The sequence below is a fragment of the Clarias gariepinus genome, chromosome 5 (genome assembly GCF_024256425.1).
Source record: "Clarias gariepinus isolate MV-2021 ecotype Netherlands chromosome 5, CGAR_prim_01v2, whole genome shotgun sequence".
Taxonomy (NCBI): Eukaryota; Metazoa; Chordata; class Actinopteri; order Siluriformes; family Clariidae; genus Clarias; species Clarias gariepinus.
The window spans coordinates 35401599-35423634 of NC_071104.1; the positions used below are offsets into that span (position 1 = coordinate 35401599).

Sequence of the window (22036 nt, forward strand, 5' to 3'; positions counted from 1 at the left end):
TCCCAAATTGCCTATAATGTGTGTCCCCTGAGATGGTTTGGCACCCTGTCCAGGATGTACGTACATTTTAGGGCTGCAACAACTAATCGATAAAATCGATAATTATCGATAATGAAATTCGTTGTCAACGAATGCCGTTATCGATTAGTTGGGCTGCTCACGTTACTGAGAAGCGCGACCACAAGATGCGCATATACACACAGATACACAGCCGCTCGCGCAATAGAGGTTACAGAAGCGTCTGCAGGACGCCCCGAGTCCTCCAAAGTTTGATAGCAATTTACATTAAATGCCTCTAAGAAGACGGTAACCTGCACGCTATGCAAGACCGAGCTTACATGGCATGTCATGCACAAACACTTAAAAAGAAAACATGTTGGTGTTACGGATGGCGAAACGTCAGCAGGGTCAGTAAAAAATGTATCTCTATCGTGTAAAAGTTGAATAGTTTAAGTGCTTTTGTTTAAACTGTTTGCTAACTTCGGGACAGTCGCGCTAGATCTGTTCACGTGCTACTCGCTAGCATCACATTGCGCAATCACCTCATGAGCAATAGTGATTAGTTAAATGGCGCTATTTTAGATTAGCTTAATTTACACGGTGCGAATAACAGCAGAATATTACATTTAGTGATTGTTGTGGTTTTCAGCGAATGCAAATAACAGTATATTTGTGACTATTAGCTTTTTGCATTTCCACAGTTTTTTTCATAGTCCACTACAAAGTTAACTTGTAATTTACTGTGGTTTTACTTATGCATACATCATTTTATTATACAAAATTACATTATTTTAGCTGTTTATATCTTATCAACTGAATATATCAGTGTATTTTTAAACTATATATTATATATATATATATATATATATATATATATATATATATATATATATATATATATATAAACTGTATATATTATATACTACATTTCATTTAAGGTTTAAAATGTCAAAATTAAAGATTATTAAACTCTATATGTGTCTTTTGCATTTTTAAAAGTTTATTTTTATGCATAAATAGTACCCTGATTTATGTTTTTCTTTTAAAGTTATGAGCAAAATATCAAATGTAAGAAGCGGTTAGGCTTTATCCGATTAATCGATTATTTAAAAACATAATCGCCCAACTAATCGATTATCAAAATAATCGTTAGTTGCAGCTCTAGTACATTTACATCAAATACCACACAGAGCTTTATCAATAATCCAGAGTTATCAACTTTGATTGGATCACTATCTGACACAGAACTCGATCAGGTGACTGAATATTTAGAGTCAACATTCCGTTATACCTTAGATAATGTAGCTCAAGTTAAAAGGAAAATGATTAAAGATAAAAAAAAAACTCTCGTATAATGACCACACACGCACTTTAAAACAGACCGCTCAAAAATTAGAACGCAAGGGGCGTCAAACTAAATTGTTAGTTTTCCAAATAGCATGGAAGGAGAGCATCCTGAACTATAAAAGAGCTCTCAGTGCTGCTAGGTCAATGTATCTCTCCACTCTTATAGAAAATAACAAAAATAATCCTCGATTTCTATTTAACACTGTAGCTAAATTAACCAGAAACAAGACACCTGCAGAAATCTCCACAACAACATACAGTAGTGAGGACTTCATTTAACTTTTACAACTACAAAATCATAAAGTGATACAGATGATAAACTAACATCACATCAGAACCTAGAATACTTTACTCCCCTTGAAAAGAGTGAACTAATTTCACTCATCTCTTCTTCAAAATCGTCAACCTGTGTATTAGATCCAATACCGACACATTTTCTCAAGCAGATACAGTAGTACCAGCAATAACAGAACCCCTGTTAAAATAATAAACTTTTTACTCAGCAGTGGGTATGTTCCCAAATCCATTAAATGAGCCGTTATTAAACCACTAATTAAGAAACCTGAACTTGACTCCTGTCAGCTGTCCAATTACAGGCCGATATCAAACCTCCCCATTATCTCTAAGATTCTGGAAAAGATAGTAGCGGAGCAGCTATGTTCATATCTACATAGAAATGGCATACATAAACTGTATCAGTCAGGATATAGGCCCCATCACAGCACAGAGACAGCACTTGTTAAAGTAGTAAATGACCTCCTATTGGCCTCTGGGTTCTGGGGGATCAGGGTTGCATCACAGGTGTTAATCGACCTCAGTGTAGCTTTTGACACTATTGATCATAGTATTCTCCTTCACAGATCAGAAAATGTAGTAGGAATTAAGGGTACAGCCCTCCCCTGGCTCAGATCCTATTTGACTGATCGTTATCAGTTTGTAGATTTAAATGGTGACCATTCTGCCTGTTCTAAAGCAAAGTTTGGTGTTCCACAGGGTTCAGTTTCAGGCCCACTGCTTTTTTCCCTTTACATGCTCCCTCTTGGCAACATAATTCGTAAGCATGGTATTAGTTTTCATTTTTATGCTGACGACACACAGTTATATGTCTCAGCAAAACCAGGCGAGAAAAAACAGTTTACTAAAGTTGAGCAATGTGTGCAGGACACAGAGATTGGATGTTAAGTAACTTCCTTTTGCTTAATCCAAATTAAACTGACGTTCTAGTCATAGGACCACAAGCAGCTAGAAGTAATCTTTCTGATCACACTGTAACTTTAAATGTAATTTCTGTTTCATCAAGTGCAACAGTGAAAGACCTTTGTGTGATTCTAGATAATATTACCAGGAAAGCATTCTTTCACCTCAAAAATATTGGCAATGTAAGAAATATATTGTCACTAAACAACGCAAAAAAAAAATTGTTCATGCTTTTATCTCTTCTAGGTTGGACTATTGTAATGCCTTACTGTCTGGTTGTTCAACAAGGTGAATAAACAAGCTTCGGTTAGTCCAGAATGCAGCAGCAGGAGTCCTCACTAGAACCAGAAGATATGAGCACATCACCCCTATCTTATCCACACTGGATTGGAAATTTTGGATTCTTTTTAAAATACTACTATTGACATATAAAGCATTAAATGGTCTTGCGCCGCAGTATTAACTGCCAGTGTCTTACAATCAGAGGTGTCAAGTAACAAAGTACAAATACTTTGTTACCTTACTTAAGTAGAAATTTTGGGTATCTATACTTTACTGAAGTAATTATTTTTCCGCCGACTTTTTACTTCTACTTCTTACATTTTCACGTGATTATCTGTACTTTCTACTCCTTACATTTAAAAAATAGCCTCATTACTCCTATTTTATTGAGACGTATAAACATACCATTCCGACACCCTATTGGTTGGTACGCGATCCATCGCACCTGAACATGACGTCACGTCACACACTCCAGCAAGGACGTTTGAATAAAATAGCATTTTCAGTTGATAAGGTTGTGATAAGTAGACGAAGATGTCCGTGATAGAGACTCAAGATTTAAACGAAAGAAAGCAAGAAAGGTAACAGCAATGATGTATATATATATATATATATATACACATACACACACACACACACACAACCACACATTTATATATATATTTTTTTGATTAATCACTTGGATTAATCATTCATTCTGACAGCAGTAATGTTTATTGTAGACAACCATACAGGGGTAATTGTTACTAAGCTTGCCCTGGGTGCACTAATTTCCTTGTATGTTGCCCTCACAGATTCCTGCACCTAAGCTTGGATGTACATTTATATTACAATAAAGGTTACTGATGACATGCCTCTGAAGTTTGACTTTTTGCACCATTAAAGTACTAATAGGTAACTAGTTATCATATCCTCTTCTCCATGAAAGATGTTAATGCTCAGTAGTACACATATATGGTTCTTTAATGTATTTGCATTGTACTAAAATGCATTCTTTTTCAATTGCCATATACAGTATCCCAAATCACTATGGCTGTTAAAAAATACAACAAAAAACAACACTTTTTTCTTTTTTTTATGAGGTGTTAGTGCAGTACGGTATATAGGCCCGTGGCACAGCCTAAGCTTTTATTCTTAATGCTTTTTTTCCCCCTCATGTTACTTTTACTTTTATACGTTTTGAAACCAGTACTTTTACACTTTTACTTGAGTAAAAAGCTTGAGTTGATACTTCAACTTCTAATGAAGTCTTTTTAAACCCTAGTATCTATACTTCTACTCAAGTAATGAATGTGAATACTTTTGACACCACTGTTTACAATCCGCCACGGCTACTTCGATCAAAGGATGCAGGCTGCTTATCAGTACCGCGTATTATGAAAACTACAGCAGGGGGCAAAGCTTTTTCTTACAAAGCCCCAAAGTTATGGAATAGTCTTCCAAATAGTGTTCGGGACTCGGACACAGTCTCAGTGTTTAAGTCCAGGCTAAAAACCTATTTATTTAGCTAAGAATTTTTGTCAATAGATTAGCGTTAGGTAAAGGAGCAGATCTGAGGGACTCATGGACGTAGAGTATTATGGTGAACTAGTATGTTTAGATGCTGTCTTCCTCACTCTCATTGATCACTTAGGTTTGTCACCTTTGTTGAGGTGATTGGACACTTTACATCTCAGGGGGCCCTCATGTCTGTGTTTCCTTCTGGCTCTTCTTTTTTAGTTCTATGCTGTCATAGTTAGTTCTGCCGGAGTCAGTGCTTGCACTTTGCACTAAATATACAGTACATTCACTTTATACATTGTTTGACTGTGAACATATCTAAATGCCATCTCTCCTTCTCTTCTGCTCTCTCCTCATCTCCTCTCTTTCTCTTTCCCTCTACCTGTCTATCTGTCGAGCTATACATGTCACTTCTGAGCTGTCAGTGATCCAGACCCCCTCTGCCTCTGGACCTGTCTGACTCATCCTGGTGTCCTGCTTCTATTTGGAGATTTCATCGCATGGTTGCCCCTTGTGGTCTGCCTGGGATGTGTGTTTTGACTGGGGACGGGTCCACTTTTTCATGAAGACGGTCTGTCCTCGGCTGATGCAGACAGCTGCTCTTTGAGGAGTTGTGACTTCAGTCGCTCGATAGTTCAGGACTGGAGTTTCCTACAATCTATTCGAGCCTTCAATAACGAACTGGACTCCATTTTAATTTGAACACATCTTCTGTTATACTGAACTTCCAGTCTCACACAGTATGATGTAGATCAATTCCTGCTATCCGTTTCACCCAAATAAGGATGGGTTCCCTGTTGAGTCTGGTTCCTCTCAAGGTTTCTTCCTATTATCATCTCAGGGAGTTTTTCCTTGCCACTGTCGCCGTCGTCCGCAGCTTGCTCATCAGGAACAATCTGATCATTTTGTTTCATACACATTCACATTTCATACAAACATAAATAACTCTTTTAATTGTGTGAAGCTGCTTTGCGACCATGTTAAATGTTAAAAGTGCTATACAAATAAAATTGAATTGAATTAAATGTGCCCCTGCCTTGTGCCCAAAGTCTCCTGGGATAGGCTTCAGGCCCTCCGTGACCCTGTATACAGGATAAAGCAGTATAGATGATGAGTGAGAGTGAGGTGAGCAAAGTACACAAATCCTGTGCTTGAGTAAAAGCAGAGATTCCCCAGGGCAAATATTAGTCAAGTTAAAGTAGAAGTGTGACTGGAGTAAAAATACAGAAGTACTCACCTTTAAATTCATACAGTAGCCTCTTTATAGTAATGTACTGTATATGCTTACAGATTGTGAACTTTCATCGCTGTTTGCAACCAGCTACACTTCTGATTTTAAACGCCTGTTGCATTATTAAATTTTCTGAATATTGTCAGGAGGTGGCGATATCCCGGTTTCAAATACCACACACCACTGTGGTTCAGTAACACAATGCTGTGCAGAAATGTAGTGAAGTAAAAGTACAGCTTTTTTTTTTTTTTCTAATAAAAACACTCAAGTACAGATGTGTGAAATGTGTACTTATAAGTACAGTAAGTAAGTAAATGTCCTCATGACCAATGCAACTATGACATTAGTACAAACTCAGATTCATGCTTCCGGTGCCATATATTTTTTTACATTTGGTGTTAATGCTCCAGCTGAAACACCTCTCATAATACATTTTTCTATACCTCAAACACCCGGTTTCACTTCTCCATTGAACAAACCATTTCACTGTCTATGTAAATGTGCTACTGCTGAGCCACGTTAATTAAAGAGCAGTAAAGCTGAGCTATACGATTGTCGTATTTGGGCGGGGGGGTCTAATTCAGCTTATTCAAGCCGTTGCCAATACAAAAATGTAAAAAGGACAAATAGCAGGGAATCATTATAAATTTTTTTGTACATGCACGCTGGAGACCCCGTCTAAACATCTAAAAATTACACAAGTAAGAAGAGTTTTCTACAGCAAAACATTAATAAATAAATAAAAATACTTTAGCAGAATAAAATTAAAAAGCTGGGAAATTAGGAGATAAGAAAGTGCAATAATTGTCCTTTTAATTATAAACAATAAAAAACTCAGTTATATTGTGTCCACTAAAGGGAAATGTGGAATAGAAGACAAAGTGCTGAATGTCCAACTGGATTCTGCATTCAAGAAAACGGGTCAAACTAAAGTTTTCCATAACAACAATGACTCAGAGCAAGTCCGCCACAGCGCTCCAGCTGTTTTTATGGAGATAAACGCTTTAATGTGCAAATGATTTTATTGAAAAAAAAAAAAAGTTGGTATAATGGAGTTGTGAGCTCTGAGACCGCCTCAACAATGTGATTTTTGTTCACTAGCTGGCATTACAAAGCTACATTAGTGCCAAGTTTCTTTATTATATATTTTAGTAGAAGTGGACCTGCTTTGGTTGAGAAGTTTTTGAATTGCACAAAACATCTGGCTGATGGACAAAACTGTAAGTGTCTCATTAGTCATCAATACAGTAAGCAAAGGGTGTTTAAATTTATGCATAATAAGAAGCCTTGGATTACACGTCATTGTCCAAAAAACTTTGCATTGGTAATGATGGTGAAATTAGCAGCAAAGAGACTTTTGAATGAGTAAGGCATGAGACATAATGGGGTGCAGCATTAGATGTGGCCCTAACCACTGAGCTACCCTCAGCCTATCCCAAACCTGATTATTTTCCTATAGCTATGCATTTTATAACTCGTATAAAATAGCAATTTTCCAATCAATACAATTCATCTTTAAAAAAAAAAAAAAAACTCTACAAACTAACTGTTAATATAAAAATAAAGAACAGGATGTGTTGTAATGTTTATGGATTATTAAAGCACATTAGTACAAACCTTTGATTTACAACAGTACCACCTTTCATAAGTCTGGTTACAAAAGAAATTCATTCCACAGCTTCCAATCAGATTTGCAAATCCAACACCACAGTGGCACACTAATCTATTGCGCAATCAGTTATCAGCGCATCTAGAGAAGAAAGTCACAAGCTGAGACCGAGCTCTGGATCTGTCCCTGACCTGAACCACGAAGGACAGCTGATAGCGCAAAACAAAACACAATGAGCCTGAGGCTGCACTGTAAAGGCCACCGGGGAAAGTGCTTTTCTTCAAAGTGTTGGAACAATAGATGCTGTTTAGGCTGGTGCGATTGCTCTGCAGACAACCAATTATGTGGAGTCCGTAATGAGAAGGAGGACACGGCACTTGGGATTTCAGTGCATGCTGATCACAGGGGTGTACGGGCGAGGAAATCCTCCAGTGCTGATTTTTAAATATGTGATGAGTGCTTTAAGTGTTAAGATCGGTATGTTTTGCCTATATTATCAGATGATCATGAGTCTCAGTGATGGTGAAGCAAAGGAATATCATGACTGACTATCAAAGTTCGTGTGAGCATTTCAGAAAGGTGGTGAAGTATAAACAGTACCATCAACAGAGACTAATGCATATGATATTATCAGAATACCTAGGTGCTGATTTGATTTGCATTGAGAATTTATAAATATCTTGATTCGATATCAAAGGTTTTTTTTTTTGGGGGGGGGGCTTTGTTACAGTTCTAAATGAAATGCCATAAATACCGTAAACGAGGTTGAACAATAATGGCCCAATTAAATAAACAAAAAAAAAAAATAGCTGTTTTGCACATTACTGTAATAAATATACCTAAACCAAGCTAGATGGTATGCATTACTGCTAATCGGGTGGCAATATTTAAAAGAAAATTAAAACATTAAATAAATGCATTGCAATTAAATGCAATTATATAAAGAAACAAAAAAAAGCTTGTTGAACTTTATTTATTAATTTTATTTATTTTTTTAACTAGCTGCACTAAATCACAAGCTTATCTTTTAATAAATTAATTATTTAATTAAGTTACTTAAGCAGCCCTACCACGACAACCCGTATTTCACATGATTATGTCATTAAGATTTGAAAAAGCATTCGCAAAAGAATAGAAGCGAACAGGGTCTAGTCTAGTCCTTCATGTTAATAGTTTGTATGCCTTGAAAAACCATCAAAATAAACTTCAAACCAGAAAGGAAAAAAATATATTTTTGAGACATTTAACCTTGCTGTGACCTTGACATTGTTTGGATCAATTACAAAATTTGATAATTTCAACTGCTGGTCCTAACTAGCTTCTAACGCAAGGATGAATCCCAAATCCCTCTCTAACCCATAAACAAGGGCACCAGTGATTATACACCCTAGATAGTGCACTAGCTTTCCATTTTACTCTATTTAAGATTCGATCCCAGATACAGCTATTAATTATAAAGTTTGAAAGTCACATGACCGCGAAATTCAATAGAGAGAACACACTAAGAGATTCTGCGCTGGATAGACCCACAAGTCGCAGACGCCTAAAAATTCTAAATATAGTAGAAATGTTCAGTTGGATAGAAGTCTAGTGTTACTTGAGATTTATGTAATAATACCAACAACTGTTTTTAAGACCCCAAATGCACAACAAAAAATTTAGGTTATCCTGACATGAATTCCCTATTCACTAGTACACCATGTAAGGGCCTTAACTACAAACTGCACTTTATTCCAAAAATGGTTTATTATTTACAATGCAGCTCTGAGTATTTACAGTCCAAAAGAGTGTATGGGAATCACAACAGTGCAGAAGGTCAGGGTAAAGTTTTTATATAATTAATTCTACAAGGAACTGAAGTGAACGGAACTAATATTACAGTATATCTTCGTGTTTATTCTATTCATAACTCTGTACCCGCCACACTCCACCAACAAATCCTAATTTAATCATTAACTCCGAAAGTAAATTGTAGAATTACTTGAATACAAATAGCAAATGACTTCCAGGTATTTACTGACCTGAAACCCCTTCGTTAGCGTTACGCGGGATTTGGCCTTTTTTTTATCCCGGTCCATTAAATACAGTATATTTATATTGTTAACGTACCTGTAGGTGATGCTATTAAACACACCCTGCACATGCAAGACTTATACAACACACTGTTGAGTTCTTTATTCTGATTGATCAGAAAGTGCACATTGATTTCCGTAACAGGAGCTCGGACTGTGTTGCCAGCTGTAGTTCAAATCGCAAGATTTACATTAATGAACTTGTTTAATTACATCGTTTCTGCATAAAGAGTTTGTTCATGGACTATTGTGTACTTCATTACTACATCAGGGATCTTCAGTTCCGGTCCTAGAGGACCAGTATCCAACACAGTTTGGTAATTATTCTGCTCAAACACAGCTGATTCAACTAATCTGTTAATTACTAAGTTCGGGGGAGTGTGTTTAGGTGTTGGTAAATTACACACTGTGCTGTGTAGTCTGGCCCTCCAGGACTGGAGATAAGGACAGCTAATGTACTGTATATAATCTAAAAAAAAATGGAAGTCTTTGTAGCCACAAAAGCAATGAAATAGCACAAATATACACAATCACATATTTCTAGGGTTGTTTTCAGTTGTTTCCATGAACAAAAAATAAAATTGATATGCTCATTATCTTAATTATAACGAAAAAACATTTCTGTCTAAAAAAAAAAAAAAAAAAACGCAAGCAAGCAGTAACAGATTGGGCAAAAAAAAAGAGCTGTAAAGTGGCACCAAATGCTTTTTAAGCAGAGTTTGCATAGGGCAGCCGTGTCCATCATATGGTTTTTACATACTTTACATAAATTTGCATGTCTTAATCTTTAGCAATATGCCAGTTTTTATGCAAATGTCACAAGCAGATGACATTTCTTAACAAAAATGTACCACTTGTGTTTTGATATAGTAGGTATTTTGTACATTTTATGTCTTATTTAATCAATGTCCCGAATGCAGAGTATTTTTTAACAATAATTTAAGGTAGTAGTGGGACACAGTAAGCACTCCATAATCGATCATCAGTGTGAGAAAGCAGTCACAGCTGTCAAAGCAGAAGTACACATTCATTGTAGCCCAACTAGTACTTACCACTGAATGCATGCTCCTTGTTACGAGCATATCATGCTCTTCATTTTAAGGTTGTCCTTTATTGACTTGTGTCCTTTTTTGTTTTTTTGTTAAAACAAAAGACGCCCACATCTTAGAGTGGCCTTAATCCCGCAGGAAAATCATACAGTAAATGACCTTAAAACAACATATGCTATTCATAACCAACATCTGCGTTATTAGAATGTGCATTTATCGGCCACAAATTCGACCTACGCTACACTTTCAACTATACTCAATGCTTGTCTCACCACTAATATAAAGTACCTGTACATAGTTTCATCTTTAATATCACTGCTATCCATTTAAATAACTTATGATACACTTCTTGCTCCTTTAAAAAATACATACTGCAGGAGCATACGATGTGTGCATACATGTATCACCCCAGTCAGCAGAACAGTAATAAGTTATTATTATTATAAAATGTATAATAACTTTATAGCTTTATTTAATAGGTTATTTGTCGATCGAAAACCATACATATGAGCTAAAATGTGAGAGGAACTTCAACACCAGTGTTTTTCCTCATAAACCTATAAAAATTGTACAACTGTGTTTTTAATTGCAAATTAACCCGAAAGGAAATCTTTACCGAGTCTCACTCTCTCTTTCTCTCTCTCTCTCTCTATTAGGCAAGGGTGTCTTTATGGTTAAGGTGTTGGACTGCTGATCAGAAACTCCATGGTTCTAGCCTCGGGGCTGCTACTGTTAGACCCTTAAGCAAGGTGTTTCACCCCCAAGTGTTCAGATACAAACAGGTGTCAAGCTACTAATCCGACCTTGTAAATAATTGGCACGGAAACGACAGATATGCCTCCAGGGTGGGGAGCCCGATATGCCAGTTACGAACATGGACAGACCCTATATATATATATATCAGGGTTTGATTGACACTTGATTGATCTCTAGATCACAGTGGACTTGCCGAAACACTGTTCAGCATCATTCATGTAATAAACTTCTCTAAGCACTATTCATATCTTATTCAGTGATGATGTTCATTAACACTGTAGAGATGGATGCAGATGTTTAATTGAGACTGCATCAGTTTACTGTATAGCACTTAGTCAGATTTTTACTTTAACACCACCTGCACTCTAACACAGTGTGTGTGTGTGCGTGTGCAGTTAAAAGTCCAAGCTGTACCTATCAAGCCAGTGATGTTGAGTTGAGTGTGAACGCTCCTGCTTGTTGATCCGCAAAAGTTGCGCAACATTGTTTCGCGTTCACACTAAAGCGTTCCACGCGCGCGCACAAACACACACAGCTCGCGCGCATCATGACTTAATCCTGATGTTTCTGTAATGTTTTTTTAAACAACACAATGCAACTCCCGCGCTGCTGCTGCCAGCATCTGTATTAGCAAATGAACCTGTCACACACACACACACACACACACACACACACCACCAACACTGCAGTGTTTAAATCCGTGCAACTGTTTAAAACTCACTTAAACTCATTGCACTGAACACACGCACGCGCGCAAACTCCGCATTAATGCCCAACTTTTTACCCCCCAAAAACCCCGCACGAAGCTCGTGCACTTTACCCCCCCGTGTCACTTTTACCCCAAAGAAACAAACAAATAAATAAATAAATAAATCGGAGCGCAAACTGATCAAAAAGCCGCAAACTGATTAACATTCTTGTTATGGTCTTACCGGGAAAAAAATTGGAAATCCTCCCGAACTATGCGTGCCTCTGTGTGTGTGTGTGTGTGTGTGTGGGAGTGTGTTTACTGAGCTCGGCTCCAAAGCGCTTTCTCCTCTTCAGCAAGCCAAACCCACTATCTGTCGCTCGCGCGCGCGCTCGCGCACACACACACACACACACACACACAGAGTGTGTGAGAGAGAGAGAGAGAGAGTATGGAACGCCACAAGTGACAAAACGTCTCAGAATGGGCCAGGAGACACGGCTAATGACGTCATCAACACCGAGCTCCCACTGAAAAGGTAAATAAATTATAACACTCATCAATTTCAGTGATCATTTTGACATTTCCTGTTTTGTTTTGTTTTTTTGCGTAAAATTATATTGTTTTGTTTTATCGTCACATCGGCCAAAGTGCGTTATAAGGTTTTAGGTACAAAGTAAAGATGCATTGTCCCAATTGGAACTACACAATGACCCCAAAAAATGTATATACACTTTAACAGTGACTATCTATGGTTTTTTTTTCCCCAACTCTAAATGAATTATGGCAGTAATGTGTAGTACAGTAGTACCTCAGCATACGAACGCCTTAGGAATTTTCGCCTTGAGGACTGAAATTTTGAAAGAAATTTGCCTCAGCATACAAAGCATTTTCAGCATACGAGCGAAAAACCCGAGCCGAACCCAGCGCTGGCTAAGTTTTGATTGTGTACTTTTGCGTTTTTTTTTTTTTTTTTTGGCAAGATTTAGCAAAGACAAGCACCATGGGTCCCAAGAATGTTAGCAAGAATAAAATCATTAAGTAAGGTTATTATAGATTTTATTTATTTGTAGGCGCCTTTCATGACACTCAAGGACACCTTACACACCATAAAAAAAAATAATAATAAAATAAATAAATAAATAAAAAACCAACAACAATAGTAAAAGACAATATACAAGCAATGCAGTGTTAAAAGTATGTCTGCCTGAAGAGATGTGTTTTTAAACGGGATTTGAAAACAGAAATAGAGTTACTATTCCGGATATCAAGAGGTAGTAGATTCCACAGGTAAGGGGCAGCGTAGCTAAAAGCTCGAGATCCCATGGTTGCCAAACGCATACGAGAAAGAACCAAATTTGGTGACGATGATGATCTCAGGTTTATTGAAGGAGTATAGGTTAGGAGAAGATCTGTTAAATATGACGGAGCCAGGTTATGTAATGCCTTATAAACAAAAAACAGAATTTTATAATGTATGCGCTGTTGAACAGGAAGCCAGTGTAACTGTTGAAGAAGAGGAGTTATGTGGTCCATTGTAGGAGTTCTAGTTAGTATTCTAGCGGCTGAGTTCTGTACTAATTGTAACTTCTGTAGGAGTTTTAGGGGAAGACCAAAAAATAGAGCATTGCAATAGTCGATGCGTGTGGTGACGAGGGCATGTACCAGGATAGCAGGGCTTCTCATTGAGAGGGCCGGACGGAGATGGTTAATGTTTCGGATGTGGTAGTACGCTGTCCTAGTGAGTTTATTAATATGTGCTTTAAAGGATAGGGTGCTATCAAGAATAACACCCAAGCTTTTAACTTGTGTTGAAGAAGAGATTGTAGAACCATCGATACATAAGGAAAAACCACTGGCCTTCGATAGAGTATTTTTAGTGCCCACGAGGAGTATTTCGGTTTTACTACTGTTGAGTTTAAGAAGATTATTTGAGAACCAAGATTTAATTTCAGCTAAACAATTTGAAAGAGAAGATGGAGAAAGGTCTGAAGTAGGTTTGGAAGAAATATAAAGCTGGGTGTCGTCAGCATAACAATGAAATTGAACACCGTATTTCCGGAAAATGTTCCCCAAGGGCAATAAGTAGATGATAAAGAGTAAGGGCCCCAAGACTGACCCCTGAGGCACTCCTGCAGTGATGGAAAGATGTAGATTTGATCTGGCCTAGCTGAACAAACTGAGTGCGGTGAGAGAGATATGAAGAAAACCAAGCCAAGGAAGTATCTACAATTCCAATGGACTTTAGTCTTTCTAATAGAATATTATGGGAGATGGTGTCAAATGCTGAGGTTAAATCAAGAAGTATTAAAATAGACAGAAGTCCTAAATCAGCTGCTACCAGAAGATCGTTGGATATTCTGACAAGGGCAGTCTCAGTACTATGCTGAGGACGGAAACCTGATTGAAATTGTTCATATAATTTATTAATTGACAGGTGATCATGTACCTGTGCTGAAACAACCTTCTCTAGGATTTTTGATAAGAATGGCAGATTTGAAATTGGACGAAAATTATCAAAATTGTTTGGATCAGCACCTGGTTAAGTGTTGTTTAATGTCTTTTTATTACATATTTTATTTTCTTTGTCTTTTATTAATGTTTTGATTGTTTATATATATATATATATATAACATATGAGTCAATAAGGGCAGAAAAAAATGATACTTTAATATATATAACCTATATATAAATGTCTGTATATATATATATATACACTTTGGTGTGCTGAAACTGATTATCTGCATTTACATTATTTCCTATGGGAAAATGCATATAAATATATAATATATATACAGAGGCGGCCGGTCAATAAGGCCAGAGAGGAATGCTCCTTCATTATATATATATTACATGTATATATTAAAGTAGCATTCCTCTCTGCCCTTATAATTTTCCCATAGGAAATAATGTAAATGCAGATAATCTGTTTTAGCACCCCAAAGTGTAAATATGGACATTTATATGCTGGTAATGGTTAATATTGGTAATATTTTGGGGTGCTGAAACAGATTGTCTGCATTTACATTATTTCTTATGGGAAAATGCATTTTGCAGTACAAAATTTTGCCTTAAGAGCTTGCCCCTGGAACATTTTAAATTTGAATAATCTCAAAACCATGCAGAACGCAGACAGAACCTTATAATTCTAACAGAATGTGTTATCTACTGTACTTATAGTTGCACTCTTATTTCTTGGGCCCACATTAAAAAATTTATTTTTGGTCAAAATTAATAACTTGCAGCTGTCTGTAATAAGTAAATAAAACAAGAGCAATTTAAATAACTCAACACAACTAATATAACAAGTGGTTTTCCAAATTCAACACAGAATGCTACTTGATAAAAAAAAAAAAAAACTTCATCAGTACTTTCTAAAGGCACCTTTAGCTATTATAACCTGCTGCAAATGTACTGTATATTCAGACACTAACTTCTGGCAGAGCAATGGCTTCTAGTTTAGTAAGATTTTGGGGTTTGAGTGCTGCAACTTCTTTTTTCAAAAACTACCAAAGATTTTCTATTGAATTCAAGTCAGGCGACTGTGATGGCCACTCTAGAACCTTCAGGACTTCATCTGAAATCACGCTTTGGTGGATTCTAAAGTATGCTCGGTGTCGTTGTCTGGTTGGAAGGTCCAATGACACCAAAGTTTCAGTTTCTTTACATGTGGCATGACTTTATTTTCTAGGATACTTGACTTAATCCATCTACTGTAGCCCTGCAGGCTGTGCAGATTTCCAGTGCCACAGGAAGGGAAGCAGCACCAGAGCATCACCAAGCCGCCATCATGCTTTACTGTAGGCAGAGTGCACTTTTCATCTTTTTCCTCCAAACATACCACTGATTCACAGGCCCAAAAGGTCAGTAGCGGGGTAGGTCTCAGTGTTTAGTACTGTATGCTTGTGTTATGGTGAAACGTCAGTGCCTGTTGCCACCAAATCTTTCTGTAGGCCCTTTGCAGTCATTTAAGGGTTTTTCAACACCTGCCTCCTTAGGAATCTGGTAGCAGCAGGTAATAGCTTCCTCATTCTGCCAGGTCCAGGTTGTGTAGCCACTGTTCGTTTAACTTTGAAAAACAGGCTTCATACTGTATTTCTAGAAATATTTAGTACCTTTGCTATTTTTTTATATCCTTGCCCTTGTTTATAGACAACTCTCTTGATTTAGCCATTTCTTACATGTAGTCAAATATCACCATCAATAAGTCCAGATATTTGATGTTTTCCAAATCAAGCACATCTATAGCATGAAATTAATTGCATCAGGTGTGCTTGAGACAACACCTGATTTACAAATAAAAGATTTATTTAGGGGTCTTTATATTTTTAAGACAGCTTTAATCATTAATCGGGCCAGTTGTGTTGAATTTGGAGAAATCACTTGTTACGTATATATGTGGTGTTAAGCTCTTTAAGTTGTTTTCGTTTCACTAATTTATTATAAACCAAAAAAAAACTAATTTTCAGTGGGGCTTAAATAATATCGAGTGCAACTTTGAAGAATCTTAGCCATATCATTGAAGTTACTGTTAAGTTAAATGACAATGAACGAATAGCCAGATTTGTCCACTGTGCTTGGACCGCTTGAACACGTTGGCCAACCAGGAGACACACACCCGATGGTGTCTGAATGTTCCATGCACAGAACAAAGGAAACATATAGGTTGCCGGTCAAGGCCCAAAGTAAACAAAGATTAAAGAGTGTTTCTAAGCACGGGTTATTCACACGCATTCCACAGAGAACCACAGATGAAGAATGAGGAAAACTGAAATCAATTTGAAAAGAGAAAGACAAAGAAGAGGAGCATAATGACATATGAAAATACCAGGGAAACTATTAAAAAACACAAACAGTTCTGTTTAACAAAGCAGTCAATGAATACAGGAGCATTATTACATGCCAAGTTTTAAAAGCCATTTCTCCCAACCCTGTCATGAACAACAACCTTTGGAACACAATAAAATCTTACTGCACTTTCTTGGTTTAATTTGTTTTTAGCAATGTACATTAAAAAAAAAAACATAGGTATTTTGAGAGCATGTGATTATGCCTGGTATGTAGACAAACTCTTGCTGCCCTCTGGCTGCAGGGGTTATTTTTACTTTGGAACAAACACAGCAGTCAGTTTTTAACATTAGTAAACACAGTTACTTGTTACTGAAAAAAATAAATCCTGGCCATAATAGAAAGGCACTAGAACACCCACTGCTCCACAGCTCACCACACACCCAGCAAAGAGCCCAAGGTTGCTGACCCGGCCTCCAAACTCCCAGACCTGAACCCGATCATGAACCCATAGGATGTGCCATCCAAACAAGTCCAATCCATAGGGGCCCACCCTGCAACTCATAGCACCTAAAAGATGTCCTGGTGCCAGACACCACAGCGCACCCACAGATGTCTGATGGAGTCATGCCCCAGGAGACAAGGGAAACCCAAAACTTGGGAGCTGCTAATGTGAATATTATGCCTGATTGATTTATACGGTCAGCAAGACAAATTGTAATATCCAAGGTTGGGAGCAGGAATGCTGAGTCAGCGCTAAACTTTTTGTGGTTTGTTTGTATGGATCAATGTTGCTAATAGATTACAATTTATCTAAATTTGTTCCTGGCATGCTTGCTGAGTTGGTATGTCTGTATGGTATTCCTTCAGTTTGCATGTGCTTGTCCAGTTTGATGAGTTAGCATATTCGAAATGTCTTTGCTGTACTGCTATCTCTGTAACTGTACCTCCAGAGTGATGTCACCCCATAACCATCATAACACTGTCTCCAGAGACTTGTACAGTGGACGCTATGCATGATCATGCACGTCTTGCCCTTCTTACCTTGACGCACCCATTGCTCTGGAATAGGGCCCATCTGGACTCATCAGACCACTTGACCTTTTCCATTTCTCGAAAGTCCAATCTTTATGCTTTCTCACAAACTTGAAGCCCTCTTCTTATGGTCTCATTAACACAAAGCTGTTTAGTTCCAATCCTGTGAGTTCTCATCACATTGTGCGTGTAAGGAAAGACTCTTACTTTCACCATTAAACATAGCTCTGGTTTTTACTGTAGATGTTTTTAACCATATTACTTCACCAAGTGTTTAAAGGATCTCTATTCATTATTTACTTCCCGACCACATTTCTTCCATAAAGGAGAAAGCTCAGAACTTTTTTGGGTTCTTAACCCAGTTCCAGTAATTTTAAATCTCCAAAGATGTTTTCTTTGTTTGTTAACAGCCCAGTAATTTGACCCTTCTAAAACGGCAAAACCATTTCAGTGCATAATATACTGTACCCGACTATTATTATATCATCATCAGCGAACGTGATGTGGATTCGGTTGTGCTCTGCAGCACAGTTGTGAGTCAGCACATTCCATTTAACCATGTCTAGTTATCAATGCCATTCGCAGGCTACAAGTTTAAAGGCCGATGGAGTGCCACGTGATGATGAGTATGGGCACACTATATTTCCTATATCTACCACTAGAGGGAGTCTATAACTTTCATAACTCTATAACTCATAACTTTATAAACAGCCTGGTTAAAAAAGAAAAAGAAAAAGACAGAGACCGGATTTAAGACATAAATCTTTGTACCTTGTTCTTCTCCAAACTGTTCATATTGTTTACTGAGTTTACATTTATGTGAATACACGTTCACCGCTCAGCACAGCAGTACGTTTGGCGGACACCCTTAAGAAATTTACAGTATGCATGTCTGAGTGGTACAGTACTTGGGTTCGACCCTGGGACCTTTTGATCTCTCTGTACAATACTATGCGTAAGAGAAAGAAAAATAATTCGATATCTTTTTTAGTTCAAAAGAAATAGCACAGCAACTGGCACAGAGGAGCTCTATTCGGATTTGGTATCCATCAGCACTGCAAGACATCAGAAATATAAAACAGCTTCCCAAAACTCACTAGTGCGAAACATAGATGTGATACACTCAGGATGACCCGCTTACACCGAAGTATGCGGAATTCAAATAGAATGATGCTGCTCATATTAATATCATCACAAAGTTTTCAATGAGATCTCACACTGTTTCTGTTGCGCACAGTAAGGAAGAGATTTGAACAGTCTTCTGAGGAAGTGGTTTTTCTCAGCAGTGTCTGAACATAAAAAGAAAAACCTGCTTTATTTATTGTCCAAGTTTTATTCAAAAGAAGACGCTGACAGTACACTTTTTACTTGTTTTCAGGCATTTAAAGTGAAGATGGAAAGTTTTCTAAGTATTTTGGATCCATGATCCAACTCCCCCCTGCACTTCATGTCTGAAAACCCGGCCTCCCAGGAACTCCTTTAGTGTCCCAAACATGTGGGAATGGCTTGGCACGAGGTCAGGACTGTACGGGGATGTGGCAATAACTCCCAGCTAAGTTCCTATAATGTGCAAGTGGTGTTGGTGAATGATTGTGTGTACAGTTCACACGGACAGATACGTCTCTTTTTCTGCAAGTTGGCAACAAGTAATCTGTCGATTTTCAAGGATCAGACATTCCACTTGCTGAATGTTCACAGACATACAGCATTCTTCAAGATGATTGCACCATTCAAATGTTTCACTGCGGCTAAGAGTCTCAGTTTTACTTAATTTTTTTTTCGTATCTGTGTGTGCCCTGAGTTGGATTAGCACCCTGTCCAGGGTGTACCCCGTCTTGTGCGCAAAGTCTCCTGGGATAGATGACACAGATAACTGGTATTGAAGATAAATGAATGAATGAATCTTTGTTTTTTCATGTCCAATGGCTATTTTTTCAGTAAAAATTAAATCCTTACACTGCACCTGACATGTGCTGCACAATGGTATCTGATTTTTTAGTAGCATCTTATTTCCCAAAAAAGAATGGTTTTAAGTGGCTTCGGTAAAAGAAAAGGACAAATATTGAATTATACTGTACTTATATAAAATAAAATAAAACATTGGAATCTCCAAGCAATCATGAAGACAGGACCTCAGCCATGCTCTTATCCCATCGTTTCACTAGAGTTTGAGCAGAAAGTTTTTTTAATACACTGGATCAATCAGACTGCCTGCTTTACGTCTGATAATCTGGCCTCCCAGGAACTTCTTTAATTGCCCATACATGTGGAAATGGCTTGGATCGAGAATGTTCAGGTGATGCGGCTGTACTGTAACTTCCAGCCAAGTTCTTGTAATGTGCAAGTAGAGCCATGCTCTTCATTAAAATCAAGCATCAGACTTCCTGATCACCTGCAGTGTTTTATACCAGGCAGTACATCATGTAGAAGATTCTCCTTGTACACAATAACCACATTATTACAACTTGAAGTATGAGGTATGAAAATCCATCTCTTTATTAGGGATTAGAACCCAGTGATACTCCAAGGTAGAGGTCAGAACACAGGAAGACACGGTTAACTACGTAAATCAATCTCCAAGGTCTAAACACAAGAAAGCAAGCTCTGTAAACAAGACAGGGATAGATGTGACAGCACCCAGTGATGAATTATATCAAAAGGAGGTGATAAAAGAAGCAGCAGAAATCCAGACGGATCAAGACAGGAAATACTTGAGGTTAGAACTGAAGCAGAGTCAGTAATGGGAGGAACACTTGAGGCTGTGACTCCTGACATACAGTATTTGGTGAAAGGGAAACATTAATATCAGTCCAGAGGATTCCTACAGTAGCAAAAATAAGGAGATCTAAAAATAACGAAGTAATGTAACATTCACATCAGCATAAAATGTTGTGAACGTAAGCAATGGTATACACACTCTCTATTGTGCAAAAGACAATAGGAATGCAATTAAAGAAAGTCTAGCAAGTACAAAAAAACTTTCTAAGTTGGTGGAAGTGCACCAAAAGTGCAACTAATCGTCTTTTTTAAAAAAAAGTATACACTTTTAAAGAAGTAAACAATCACAATTGAGAAAAACAGGTCGTGTACAGTATGTCTCAGTAGGTGTGTTTACATTGATCTTAATATTCCAGTAATGATCATCAGACTAATAGCTCAATCAAAATAAAATAGTATCATGTGAACACCACAATCTGAACAGTCTGACTCAATCAGAATGAGGTTCAATTAACCATGTAAACACTTCCTCTGTGGCCTCGAACCTCAATGGTCCGGGTTCGATTTATGTCTTGGGGTCTGTGTGCCTGGAGTTTGCATGTTCTCCCCATGCTTGGTGGGTTTCCTCTGGGTACACCGGTTTTCTCCCACAGTCCAAAGACATATTAGGTTAATTGGTGTTTCCAAACTGCCTGGTTTGTATGTGTGTGTGCCCTGTGATGGATGGATTGGCACTCTGTCCGGAGTGTACCCTGCCTTGTAAATCTATTCTTTCTGTATTGGTTTTTGCCCCATGTGGGGGGTAACAGTGGGAGACATGATGAGTTTCCAGCAAGGAAAATTTGTTTCCATTCCTGATCGATAAACTCTGAGAAAAACAACTCAAACAACTCTTCCCCACCTGTCTTTACTTTCATTCACTCTGTGTCTGGTTGAGGAAGAAGCACTAAGTGGCTTTCACATTTCACATATAGTAAAACATCTACCCAGTCATAGATGAGACCAGCAAATTAAATGCTTCACAGATGTGTCCATTGTTTCCATCCATCCATCTATCCATCTGTCCATCTAGGAACCTCTGTAGTCTAACTAGGGACTGTGGAGGCCAGTGGTGACCACTGTATTTATTTCTATTTTGTACGACCACTGGTCAACATTTACACACTATGGGCAATTTGGGAACACTAATTAGTCTTATCTGCATGTCTTGGGACTGTAGGAGGAAACTGGAGAACCCTGAAGAAACCCACGGGAAGAATATGCAAACTCCATGCACACACACCTGACACAGGAATCAACCCAGAAGGTTCAAGGTAACAGTGCTACCACTACACCACCATGCCACCTATAACACACATTAAAGTGTACTTAGTAAAGTTGTCTTGGTATTTACCTCCTTTCCCACCAGATAATTACTCAGCAATCAAGCACACTCAACAAGTTTTTAAGGCATATACGTTTTTTAAATCATCCGCAAAAACGGACATTATGTGGAAATATTCATACTTACACTCTTTAATTAAGGTGCTGTGGATCACCTGCACAGATTATATCTTGCAAGTGGCATTTAAATTAGTGGACGAAATCCGCGGTCTATTGAACACGTTCATCTTCATCAGCGGTGCACACGAGCAGAATGGAGCGGTCTGTAATGGCTGCACTGAAATAGTTTCGCAAGCCAGTGAACCACTATTTGTTTAAGTACTGATGAGCACGATAATGGAGCAGCAAGCTTTTCGTCTGTGTAATTGCAGCTTCGATTTT

At 37.8% G+C, this 22036-nt stretch overlaps 1 protein-coding gene across 3 annotated transcripts in view; it reads right to left on the bottom strand.

Annotated features, from left to right (window-relative positions):
- The window catches only part of gulp1a (GULP PTB domain containing engulfment adaptor 1a), a 153204-nt gene extending 141092 nt beyond the window's left edge, over positions 1 to 12112 (bottom strand). For 2 of the 3 annotated variants that reach the window (XM_053496818.1, XM_053496816.1), the window contains exon 1: positions 11976 to 12102. The gene's annotated coding sequence lies outside the window, so the exon portion shown is untranslated. Of the gene's footprint in view, positions 1 to 11975 lie in introns of all 3 variants that reach the window. The other variant, XM_053496822.1, reaches the window with a different exon arrangement.
- Positions 12113 to 22036: the final 9924 nt, after the last annotated feature.